Here is a 12,482-nt window from a genome sequence, read left to right as displayed (position 1 = left end):
CATGATCAAGCATCACGTAAGTCGCGCGGATAAATCGTCATCAACATGCTGCCGAATTTTATCGCCGAAATTTGGACCTGATCTATTTTCCGAGTAACGACGTGACGTGAACACAAACTTGCTGTTTCAGCGACGCTGCAAAGTATTGATGAACGCGTTAAAGCTCTATTTAAGTTGCGACGAGTGGGATGACATTTTAGTCGCCGAATCTAGGTGAATCGATAAAATGCACAATATAAAATGTTGGTAAGATAAGTTAGAATATACTACGTACTTATTCCACATGCTCAAGGACGGATGAAAATTTCTCTCTTTTAATATAATGCATAACGTCAAAAAATAAACGTATGAACAAAAAACATATACATGATAAATAAAAATAATATATTAGGAAATTAGAGCAAAAATTGATACAATATGAAACACAATATCTCATATAATTAATTGTGTAGAACATATATGACTAAATATTTTATGGAATACTGAAAAAATACCATAAATGTCAAGGAAATTGTCCCGTAATTAAAAAATAATTGAGCGATAATAAAGAATTTAAATTTAATAAAAGCAATCGATTAATATTCTCAGGGAGAGCGCAGCTTTCATAAATTACAATTACAGACTCCTGTATTAAAAAAAAATTGATTTATGTAAATGGCGCATCAAAAAATCCCACGAGAAATAGAAGATATTCTCACGGAAACTATATACATGAGAAATTAATATTCAAACACACATTTGCAGATAGATCAGCGGCGAGAAGTCTTGCTTGTAATATCAACTTTACATCGCGCGCGATCTCATCGTGTGAGGCCGGGCTCTGAATAAGACGCGACATTACATCAGGGATTTTTCACACACAGCGGCGTGCCGCGTAATTATACAGCAGCAAACTTTCGGACACTAGTAATTATCGGATTGTTCGTGTCTGTCGTCTACACGCCCTGCGCGTGCGTTTCGTCCTGGCGAATCCTCGCCATCGTATTCAGCCGAGAGATCCGATCTTGTGGTTTATGCAGAATTCCCGATTCAAGAGTTTGATTACATCGTGGACCCTTCGACTCTCCTGCAGCCGGAACTAGTTTAGCAGTTGGTTTACATCGACCATAGGACGCGACCAAGTCGTTTACGTCTGCTGTGTACCGGTTACAAACCAGTTCCTGTAGGAGAGACGAAATGCGCGTCCAGAATGAGAGAAGAGCGATAACGAGCCTGCGTGTCGCGCGTCCGATTTATCATGCATAGCGCATAGCCGCGTTTGCGAGCAAAAAATCTACGCTGTTAATTGTAACAATAATTAAACGACGCGATATCCCGTGTGGCGCGTTACAACGACGTTCGCCCGGTTACATACTTACACGTGCAAGAATGCGAACGCGAGCTTCGCGCGAACGAACCAATCCTATTCGTGGCATTGGTTACGTATTTGCAATGCACATAATATACGATAACTACAATAATATTTTGACACAATTATACAAACAATATTTGCTATTAATCGCGTGCACTTGTTAAGATACATTATTAAACTGTCATCAAAAGAATTTTGTGACATTCTTATATACAGTGTTTCTATCTATGTTTTATTATATTGTAATGAATAACGTTTTCGATTCTGCAAACGTATTCACAATGAGAAATCAGTTTAAGCAATCTGTAATTTGCAACAAAAAATCAAGACAATAATTATTCATAATTTTATATGTCATACAACTCTATGTATTTTTTGTAAGTAGTGTGCATTTTCTTTCTTCATTTTTTCTTGTAAAAGTTTTCTTCTAAATTTTTTGTCAAAAATATTATAATTTACTTAAAAAGCAAGCTTAATTTTGTACATTTGTATTCCTATAAAGAAAAATGTAGAATATAAAAATTGCTATATCTTGTTAGTTTCTCACCAATTTTATTAATTCTTTGAAAATGAAAAAGAAATGATTGTTATGTTAAAAATTTATTCAAATCAATAATGTTATTGAATATACATGTACATATATATAATTTAAAAACTATTATATAACAAATAACACATGTGAGATGATAGTAACAATAAATCGCTCATATTTTGCATATCTGATATTTTGCAACAATTTTAACATTTTTAAATTATTCGTCAGTGCAATCAAATACGAATCTCGCCGGAGCAAAGTTACAATAATGTATTCGTGATAATCTAAATTCCACTGCTATTCTACTGCGCAACTCTTTCCGATGGAAAAAATAATCGGAAATCTCCCCCATGTCAGGACGTAATCCCCCGGGCGAGTTCTACGAGAGGTGGTAACGAGGTGGAGAATGTAACGAACATCTGAACTAATCTCATTTCCGGGAAGGTTCTGGTTACGACGGTATCAACCATGATGGTGCTCCTTGTTCCGCGTAGGAATTAGTTTCCGAAACAATTCGGAAACGAGGCACGTGCTGACCGCTGCGTCGATAGAAAGTTGTATAATTTTCGTAACTTTATATTCGACAGATATCGCGTGGAAAGAAGTTATTTGTAATATATGTATATTTATTTATCAATTAGAGTAATACGTATACACATATATGTATGTACATATATATATATTTTTTTTTTCGCGTATTAATATATTAAGATAAAGAAAATACTTATTAAATACTTTTATACATAAGAAATATTGAGAAAAAAATTTACAAGAAATTTTCTCATTTAATTAAACTATTATTTTTACGCCTGAATATGTGTAGTTGTTACTTTTGTATTGTTGGCTATTATACATATACATGCTCGGTTTTTCTTAAGGTCGTTGACATTATAATAAATCCAAAGTTTTGTCAGTCGCGGGTTAACTCTGAGTCCTTGATCTAAATGAATCTCGCGCGAGATCTTGTTGCGCAGCATTTCTAGTTTCTTTTTCGAATTCCTCCTAGATCTCCAGGCACATCGTAGGAGGTCGTAAACGTGACGTAAGAAGAGTATCAGATAAAGAATATCTCTTTAGAAATATGAATCATGTATCTCTTTTTTTACTATAACTAGACAACACAAGCGCACGCTATTGCCTGATTTTATTTTAATTTTACTTAATTTTATTTTGAATAACTATCAAACTGTGTTAATCATCGCGATGACAATCGCTCAATGTCCGAACTACACGAGAACTGTTTAATAAAAAGGAGAACTGTCGAAATAGAAGACCAGCAGTTTAGATTTATATTTGAAAGTGCGAGTTTTTTGGATAAAATAAATTGTTTAAAAAATTTTTTTCTATGGTTCTTTTTATTTTATTCTATAGGAAAGTAGTGGTGCGAAGCGCTTTGTAATTAGCTCACAATTAAATGTCATTTTAAAATGTGTATTAAAATGTATTATTAAAATTATTATTTAAAGAAACTCGAGAAGAGGAAGGAGAGAATATACAAAATCTCTATAGGATTCAATAGGTACACGATGGAAGAACGAAATCAAAACAACGAGCTATAGCAGAAACGCGTAACGATGGATGCGTGGAATTTATTATGACAGTTTAAAAATATAGGTAATTATTTACGTTTATTGTTCGATCCTGATGTTTATGGTTTATGTAAATTACACGCCATTAATGGAATGCTTTAACCACCGCCTCTTTTTATAATTCTCTTTCGTCGCGAAAGCTCGTCCTTCCATCCCCTCGCCGGAAAGAGTTTAAGATCGTTTTGCGATATCGTCACGGATCCAATTCGTGCGTGACCAGCAACGATCGATAGTATATCGTCCATTAATCATGCAGAAACGACTTTCAGTTCGCGAGTAATTTCTACGTTACGAAAGTGAACGTCAGTAGCATGATAATTCTTAATAGCGCTAGTAGCGATTGAAGTGGCGATTAACCCTTTGCGACCCTTAAGAATTTAATATCAATATACTTTTACTTTTATGTAAATTTATTTTTATATTATATTTTATGCAAACCTTTTTATCTCTAGGAAACAGATTGTAAATTATATTTCTATTTTTGTTACACGATCTATATATAAATTACTGTTTCTAAAAATTTTAAAATACGTAAGATGAAGACTTTACAGGTAAAATAAGTAAAAAGAAAAAAATTCTGTATATGTTTATAATACTAAAATACTCTATGAAATAATCATAACCAATATTAAAATCTACCAAGATAATCAGTGAAAATTAAATGAATCTTGAATTATATGATTATAATTAATACAGTTTTGAAAATTAATTAAACTATGAATATTATTGTGACTTAAAAAAAAATGATATAAAAGTTAATTATCGAGTAATTTGCATTCGATATCTCTCGACAATTTCAAGTAACTTCTATATTATTATTTGAGTATGCACACGAGATTCGGAGTAATATTATTTTCACGATAAACGATATTTCGCTGCTCTATCGTAATCTCTCGTTACGATTGGTATCCGAGAAGGCGAGATTGGTGGTAACCGACGATGATGGTGGTACCAGGTGGTTGTCGACATCCAGGGAGCTTTTAAAGTCGCGTTTGCAAATTGGAACATAAAATCACGGTTATAACGGGCATCGCTGATTGTTCGTTACCACCGCTGCCTACGCAAACGAAGCGTGCGTGCGCGCGCGAACGCACATGCGTATGTGTACGCGCGCGATCGACGGAGGTTAACTACCCATCGGGACGTTGCATATAAAAGGCCGTTCCGATATTTCATCGGGCGGTATGCGCGGTGAAGTCATCGTGTGTGTATATGTATATCGAGGGCGAATCGATTTCTCGGGAGAAGCCGAGAGAAAGAGAGCCGATCGTTCGGCGTTCGACCCGGTCTCTTCGTTCGATCTCCATTCTAGATCTTCATTCGCAATTTCGACTCCGAGAGAGATATTCCGGCTATTCATTATCTTACCCTTCACATCTGTGTGCGCTGCCTCTATTGCATTTTTAATTAATCCATAGGCATACGGCGTATCGCACGTGGACGATCTCGTGTATATCGTCTTCTTCAACGTCGTTTTCTACTTTGCTCCGATCATTCTCTTCTTTTACGATCTGTCTGTGTATATTTGTCCATACATCATTACTGTATTGATTTGCGAAACGTGTAACATTTTTTCGTAATTTTTAAATAGAGAGATTAATTACTATAATATTTTTATTGGCATAAGCAGATTTATATAGCACAGAAATTTGTATAAAATTTAATATTTATATCATTAATTTTAGCAACATATATAAATAATATATATTAAATTCTATTATCTAGAATAGACGCACTCAAATTTCATATAAAAATTAATTTGTAATATAATTTTTTTAAAGTTGAAAAATCATTTACAATATGCATCCTTGTGTAAGGAATGCAAAAAAAGCAACGCAACGTCTTACGCCGGATGATTACGCAAAATAGATTCGATATCTCGATGTCTCCCAAGGCTCCCGACCTCTATCGCCTGTTTCTTCCCTTAACAAATGTCCATTACGGTTGTCTTCGTCGATTCCTCCGATTTTTCGTGCTCGCACTCGTTGCCGGTTGACGTGCTCGGGGGCGGTGAGGGCCGGAAAGAAACGCCGCCACTCGTATTAGTCGCCGAAGGGATAAAAAGGGGGACTGGTCGGAGGCTATCCGAGGCACAGAGAGCTCCCGCTGGGTTACTAATTGCAATCATGGTCAACAATCTGGTAAGGCAAGAGGCCAACGGATGCATCGGCGAAAGGAGCCTGCGTCAGAAAGCCTTCTTCCGCCATGCCAGGAATTAAGCCGCGTGCACAATGATTGTCGAAGCCTACCTATTCGTGTAAATTTGCATTTTTATTTGCAAATTAATTATTGATCAAATTAATATTCTTCTGCACGTAAATTTGTAAGATATATATTATTTTAAATAAGACTGTCGTACAGTCGAAACGTTTACTAATTATCATTTGTATTATTTTCATGACTTAGAATAAATTGTTAACATCTAATTAATCAGCTCGTTAAGTTGGCTTTTTAATTTGTAACTTATTATATTATTTTAATTCGCATGTTTACATCTTAAATATGTATAATACGTGAAAATATTTATTTATAAAATTGCAAGCTGTCTCTCATATAGTATTATTTTTTTCATATAACATGGTTTTTCTATAAAAAAAGGCTATAAAGAATTTATATAACAAAATAAATAGTTACAAGATGCAATCTAATTTTGAAGAACCTGACTTCATATATTTATATTAAGAGATCGATACTTTTATATCACTGAATGATCATATTAAGAAATGAATGTGAAAGTATTTAAATACGTCATATTGCATCTTATACAGTATTTTTTCATAAAACGTGGCTTTTCTAAAACAAAAAAAAAAGATTATAAAGAATTTACATAAAAATACTTGAAGCAGAGTCTTATTTTGGAGAACCTGATTTCATATTTCGTATAATTTATACTAAAAGACTCCGGACTTTTATATCAACGAATGACTGTATTAAAGAGACGGGGGCAAATTTAAATATTATATTAACCAGCAATAAAAGACAATGCAATAAAGCGCGCGCTTTTCGATGACGGACGCACAGGTAGCGAAACGTGCCTGCAGCCGGCAGCAGATTGGCCGATACTTGGTACGAGCTAATGGATGCTCGCGATGGTTACTAATTGGGTAGATCGTCGTCCGTCGATATTGCAACCGGCGCAGCCGGCAGCGCACTGGGGACCCGAGAGGGCTCAATGGAATCTCTCTATCGGCGTAACTGACGTCGGCTTTTGTGTACGACCGCGGCTCGGAAAAACGCGGTTCAAGAGGCCCTTTTGCCATCCCTCGATTTGCCGGGATACGCAAACGGCTTCCAGAAATTCCAGCGCGAGGAACATTCGGCTGCCGCCGTCGAAGCTCTCGATTTGCCGAATATGTCGATTAATTCTGGTCCCCCGACTCCGGGGATGCTTGCATATCTGCTTTTAACGCGGGGCCAAAAGATGCGCGTCGTCCTCTTAACTCGTCCAATTAACTTAACTTTTGCGGCGTGAATTCTCTTCTTTGTATACCTGAAAATGTGTTTTAACCGCGTCGGATCGGAATGACGGTATCTGTCTATATAAATTGAGAGGACAACTTTTTATCTTAACGGTAAAATTTGATAAGCAATTTATGAATTAATTGGTTGGGTAATTTTATAGTTTGTTTGTGTATAATATTAATGTGTGTGCTGATCTTTCTTCCTACTTTTTATTAGAGACAATAATTAGCATTATTCTGAAAGATTGTTTATTTGAATGGCACTACATCTTTTTTTAATGCCTGACAGTTAAAGAATGAGATGAATAATTGAATAATTTATAGCTCGTTTTCTGTTATTAATATCGCCACAGAGTGACATAACGAAAATTTTTTTCTCTTTCTCTCTCTCTCTCTCTCTCTCTCTCTTTCTGCGCTATTGGAGATTCTAGAGTGTATTTATCTTGGCTAAAGATACCATCAGGTGTTACTCAAGATACAAGACGTAAACGTGACAGATGAAATTGATATTTGTTTTGATTCACTCCCGTTCACTTTCTCGACAGTAACATGGCAAGCCGTTTCAGTGACAAGTGCTTATTTAAACAGCGCCAGTCCCGTAACTTACTTAAAGAAGCTTCTTTCGAAAACTCATCTAATGCGTTTTTAAATTTTTCCCTAGAGATTCTTCCATCCGAATTTTAAGCTAACTTAGAGACATATTTTTGCCCGAAAGATATATATATATATTTTAAAACACCACGTCGAACCGAGTCGGAAAAGTTACCGGGTCTTTTAGACACACGCGTAAAGTATGCATAAGGTTTTACCGTAAAAAAAACCGAGCGATAACACGTCTTCCCGATACCAATCTAGCATGACGCATGGTGTCCTCCTAAAGAATTTATGTTCGCCATGACTATTTATTGTCGACGGCGCGTCCGCGGTGGATCCGAGAGCATCTCCTTGAAAAAAGGAGACGATAGAAAAAAATCCTCGTGCTTGTTAGATATAATTATAACCATTATTTCACAAATCGCATCAATCTGGGGCTACCTATAAACCATAGTTAAGGGAATATAAAATAGAATTTTGAATTATAATCTTGAGAGATGAGTGGATCGCGACGATCTGATCGAAAAGAGAGATACCTCGAAGAGAGATCGAGATCCATTTACGCAAGCGCTAATGTTAGGACAGGATAATCGCTAATAAGCGACGCTACCGGACAGACGGACATCCCGCTTCTCGCCAGGGGTATTTTCTCCTTCGACGAGAGAGCAGTAACGTCCTTGCGAGTCTCGGCGAACGGCCTCGAGAGAGGAGAACTCTCGCCGAGTTTCCGGGCTGTAGGAGGGACTCGACGATGTGTGCCAGACACACTCTCGCACACTATTTATAGTTCGTGACCTATCGCACGCGTTCATATGAATATTTCAGACGCTGATTATTTCTCGAAGCAGCTCGAAATTCGCGAGAGCAATCAATCGAATATTGATTTTTTTTACATATAAAGTAATTAAAAAAAAACACGAAACGTTTACGATTTATATTGTTTCTGTAACGGAATGTTAATTTAATTATTTAACTATTAATAAATTTTTACATCTTATTTATTTGCTCGTTCAGTTGGCCTACTATATTTGATTTGTTTAATTTTGTTAATTTATACGAGCCTTTCATTAATTAATTTTCATATAAAGTAATTTAAAATAATAATAATAATATATGAATTTTAAATCGGCCAATAGAGCCCAAGCGCGAAAAATTAATTCTTCGGAACTGTATCTCTTGGTTTGAGATTACTAAGTTCCATATATAAATTAATCTCGAACTTATATATGGAGAAAAATAGACGAGAAAAATATAGGTCCGAAATATTATTATTATTAATATTGAGAGCTGACATATATTTCTTATCTATTTTAAAATAATATACTTTGATATTTAAGAAAAAGAATGTGCGATATATATTCTACATTACTTTCCTTATACTTATTACATAAATCCAAATTAAAGATTATTTTTACTAGAATTATCAATAGTTCATTGTTATTGCTATATTACTCTTCTTTTATAATTTTATAAATAGTACTCTTCTCGCACGTATATAAAATCAATATTCGACAATTTAAATATTAATTGATACTCAAGAGTTGTATAAACAAAAAATATAAATAGATATAAAAAATATAATTAGATATAAAATAATTTCATAAAAAGGAGGAATTAAATCTATTTCTTAAATCAATTTACTGAGATACAATCTATGTCATATAGATAATTGTCATATTACAGATAATTGAAAATTGAGATCGAAATATTGATGTCTAACACTTTCTTTAATCAGCCTGGTCGTTACACGAATAATCTCGTCTCTGCTGATCGATTGGAAAAAATTGCGGAGTAATGCGTATACCGTCGTATGTTCGCGCACTGTTCGCGAATTTTTTCGCATCTAAATTATTGCAATCTCTCACAATGTTGTAATTACGTCGCGGTGACCATTATGTTAATACGGTGCTTCTGAATGATACCGGTGTCGCAACGCGGTTACGACTCATAGGAACAGTTATTGAACACGATCGCGGGGAATATAAAATCCATCATTACGCGAGATAACTATAACCGGTGATGTAGTGCCGGGCATAAAATAGCGGGCACGTATTACGGCGCTATTACGATAACTATTATATATTGTTACGACTCTCTAACGTTAAACGGCAGAACCGCCCGCGCGCGAGATATCGAATGGCTCGCTTCATCAGGAAGCGATTGTCGTCCCGGCGCGACACGTGGGACGAGAATCGTTTGTAGGAGCGAGGAGATCGTCTGGATAGACTTTCACTGGCATTTTCCCCGGCGGTGTGTTACCACCCACCCGCACCGCGTGCACTCACGCACTCGTGCACTCACGCATGCGGCGATCAGCGAGGAATTACGACTCGCCCGTTCCCATCGGCGATATATCCGTCGCGATAAATAATGCGCATAAGGTAGAGACCGTGCATTCGCATGTTCGCTCTAAATTCAAGCGAAAATCGTAACATTCGTAACTGAAACGCGCGTATCCCCAATAACCCGTTGGCAGATCGTCGATTTATCATCGGTTTTTCATCGCTCCTGGACCGCTGGTTCTGATTTTCGCGAGGTGCCATAGTCATGTGACACACATTATTACGGACATAGACCATCGGTTTCAAATTTATGGAGCGTAATAGTACTGTGAAACTGTTTAGAGTGGTACCGATATCATATCGTTGAATGAAAATTAGACACGTGTTAGAAAAATGTAGCTGATGATTTATGCTGGCTGTCCCGGGTCTATCGAAGCATATTAAGAGACGGGTTTTACGATGTGAAAATATAACCGCGGTTGACACGCGGTTGAGACGGACATTATGGATATAAATGGAAAAACAAGTTCTTTTTTCAATTTAGAAAAATTTGACAACTTGTATTAATATACAAAATGCACTTTGCATCATTCTTCGACTTCGACACACAATTCGATGTCTAGAAATCGATCAATCAAACTTAGTTCCAGCAAATCGTACGTACATACGTACTTTCACTGCCATTCTCGATAATCTGCGTTCTCCAAGAAATACTCATCGGATGAATCGATTGCTTCGTTCGCTACTTTAAACCGATAATACAAATTTATATAGAAAAAGTAAAATATTTCTCTGTAAATTTAATATAATTCGCATTTTCATTTTAAGATGTTGCAATTGTTAAAAAAAAAAAAAAAAAAAAACACTTAAATGGCAAATTAAAAATATAATTTTTATCTAGCGTGTATAACATAAATAGAGAAAATGATTTTTCTACTTATGCTAAGAGTGTAAAATTCACATTCGCCTCTAGATATAATGACGGGACAGGCTTATTTCGTCGAATGAGAGCGTTGTTACGCATTAGCGCGTTTTGTTATCGCAACAGAGTGGTTTATGATATCGTGTTGTGGTGGTATATCAATTCCATTTACCGGAACGCATACCTGCAGGTGGTCAATAGTTATAAAACGTTGAATAAGGCGAACGTGTATCGCGAACGACAGCCTGGCAGGAAGCAACTGCTCTCGAGAGACTCTCTCGGTCGTTTATGAGATTTCCACGCATACGGATGAGTGAATTTATAATACCAATATATACTCGAATAATTTATAGAATTATTGAATTTCCTCCGGCAATTTGAAATTCAGCGCTGGTATAATAATAATACACGAGGATATTGTCGGTATATGCTTGAAATATTAAATCCACGATAAGACTCGTAATTATTAAGGTAAAGCTAATTTGGAACTCTTACATCACTTTTCTTTCGTCTGATTAATATGATACTTGATTTTTATTTGATAACCTTCCGTATTCGCCGTGTCATTCTTTCTAATCGAGTTTTGCGTTATTTATAAATCCTTTAGCAGAATAATTAATATAATTATATGATACGTTATGCTTCTGAGCAAAAAAGAAAAATCTTAATGTTAACGTATGACAACTTATAATAGAATCGGAAAATCATAATACAAGTTATTTGTCAAAAATAATATAGTTTAATAATAATTAAGAGAACGCCTTTTTATTAAGATTTGTTCATAGATTTTTATTTTTTATTTTATATTCTATATTTTGATTTATTTTTATGATTAAATATTAACTATTTTTTAAAATTATTATTCTCTGAAAATGTCGACGTTATAGCTTGCTACAAATTGTATGTACAATCTCAATGCGTGAATCTTAATTGTTTATTTGCTTTTCTTTCATCATATACATGTATGTGTGTGTGTCTATATTTGTAATAAGCTCTATTTTGATTATCATTGTGACGGAAGACAGCAGCTAGCTTTCTAAACCACGCAACGACCAACATCGAATCGACATCTGTCGCGCAATCGATCGATTAATTAGTAACGATGAATCAGCAGTCTCTATTAGCATCTCGTAATTTTTGCATTCGCGATTACATAATTTGCAATATTAGCGTTATGCTATGTCAAACTTAACTCGAATCCAGCGTGGAGATTAGTAAATACGGTTGACGCGCTCGTAAATACATTAAGAATAAAGAAGCATTGATGCGATGCAAAGTAACATTCGACCGGAAGTAGCGATGCAAAGTAACAGTATAAGTCTTCGCGTTTACGAAAGTCTTATACGTAGGCGAGTTGCGTTTAGCGAAATTCATTACTTGGCTCATTATTTTTCTTCCTATATTTATCCTTTTCTCTCTCTCTCTCTTCGCTCTCAGTTACATAGTTGCTTTAATATCATCATATTTCAAGATGTTTTTTTTCTATATATATTATATTATATTAATTATAACATGTGCCTTGCACAATCAGTGTGTACACATTTGCAATTAATATAAAACCGAACAGACCCGCACTCGGTTCTTGTATCGGTTTATCCAGACACAAAGAGGGAAAAAGAAAAGTGACATTAAGGAAAAAACAAGGGATACATTAAGTGTAATTTTTCAAACATATTTATCCGATAATCTAAGTTCTCCTAAAATATGAGCATAAATTAATTATTAAATCAATATATTAACAATACAAT

The sequence above is a fragment of the Nylanderia fulva genome, unplaced genomic scaffold (genome assembly GCF_048542155.1).
Source record: "Nylanderia fulva isolate GAGA-0341 unplaced genomic scaffold, ASM4854215v1 Scaffold13, whole genome shotgun sequence".
NCBI classification, from domain to species: domain Eukaryota; kingdom Metazoa; phylum Arthropoda; class Insecta; order Hymenoptera; family Formicidae; genus Nylanderia; species Nylanderia fulva.
Note: the sequence above shows the minus strand (reverse complement) of the source record.